Source organism: Rattus rattus, chromosome 11 (genome assembly GCF_011064425.1).
Source record: "Rattus rattus isolate New Zealand chromosome 11, Rrattus_CSIRO_v1, whole genome shotgun sequence".
NCBI lineage: Eukaryota > Metazoa > Chordata > Mammalia > Rodentia > Muridae > Rattus > Rattus rattus.
The window spans coordinates 84,643,854-84,645,439 of record NC_046164.1 but is presented as its reverse complement, the minus strand read 5'-3'; the positions used below and the strand labels follow the sequence as shown (position 1 = coordinate 84,645,439).

Genomic DNA, 1,586 nt, shown 5'->3' with positions numbered 1-1,586 from the left:
AGTCCTTGACAGACACTTGTATAATACTGCTGACTCCAACCAAAGTGATCAATACAAATGAAAACTGTTCCAAGGACATTCAAAAGTATCTGAGGAGAAAACGGTACAATGCGTTTCCTCATCCATGTGCATTTTATGACACCCGAAGGACACAGAGGTGCCCGCCCTGTTCTGAACTCAGAATAAAACTCCATTCTGTTCGCCAGTGACAGGGACTGAAGGTGAATCTTGAACTCAGAGTGATCGATCAGTTTCCTAAGAAAACCACTTAATTGGAGAGCCTGGAGAGCGGCTGCTCATTGGGGATTGGCTGAACTGGTGCAGGCTCTGATAAGGGAATAACCCTGTTCAAGGAAACATCCAGGGTTCCTGAAGCTGGCTTTCTGGGAAGAACCATTCTTGTGGCAGAGTCAGCTTGCCATCCTTATTCCAACACACATTTCACAGCCTCTTTCACAGGAAGTCTGACAAAGACTGAAAAATTTTCTGTGATTAAGGAGGTGTAAGCTTGAGAGACCAAGGCAAAGGCATGTTGTTGCACCTCTAAGGGCTTCCATGATTGGCTGGAGTCTCTAACCATTGGTGAGCATTGACTGTTGTATGGATCTCAGGGAAATCGCTTTGCCAGATTCACTGTCCTACTGACCAAATGCCCCCAAATTTAGAATTTGCAGGCTTTATAGAAGGTAGTATCCTCTTCCAAAGATATCTTGCATTATTCATGCCATTCTGGAGCAAATACAAAGCTATAAGCTGACCGTACACTGGCGGTGTGACAATTTCTCCAGGATCTTCAAGCTCCTGGTTCTAGCACTGATCCAACAGCTTTCTGAATCTGAAGGCGTTGTTCATCATCACCGACACTGGCATCTTCCGGGCCGCTCTCGCAGCCACCACCCTTGCCTAATGAAAGCACACATTGCCCTCCCCCCCCAGATTTCCATGCTTAAGGAGGTATGCAAACCCATTAGAGACTAATGATATTTAATTTAAATAACATTATATAGAGTAGGAGTTTTGGCAACAAATGTATAAAGTGAGGACATGAATACTCCAAGCTATGGTTGAGGAGATGGTTTTTATTGTAGATGTGAGGGAGAGTTCAGCAGAGGCATCTGGAATTGTCAGGAGCAGGGGAAGAAAGCATTTGGCTGAACAGGGTCAGTAGACTGAACTGGGCCATGAAAGTAGAGAGAGGAGGGAGAGTAAGAGAAGACAGGAAGAGAGAGAACAGCAAAAAGAGAGAGCCAAGAGAGAGTGGGGCAGAAAGACTAAGATAGGAACAAGATGGCAGAGACCAAGAGGACCAAGAAAGAAGGGGACAAGAGGTCTAAGAGAGTACATATAGGTGTTATATAGGACTCAGAAACTGGGAAAAGGACATCCCATGAGTTGGAGAAGTTTGGAATGTGAGAAGAGCTGGCAGGAGCCATAGGTACAGTGAGCCTGGAGGTCAACATATACTTTGGCATGCTAGTAGGAACTGGTCAGCCATTTGTCTTGAGTTTCCTTTGGACCTGATGAAAATAACTCAGTTGTCCTTGTTGAACTCATTTTTTTATCTTTTAACCTCATAAAAGTAACTT

The 1,586-nt window shown here is 44.5% G+C and overlaps 1 pseudogene; it reads right to left on the bottom strand.

Annotated features, from left to right (window-relative positions):
- Nucleotides 1–247: 247 nt before the first annotated feature.
- Nucleotides 248–870, bottom strand: LOC116912881 (annotated as a pseudogene).
- Between the last annotated feature and the right edge of the window lie 716 nt (nucleotides 871–1,586).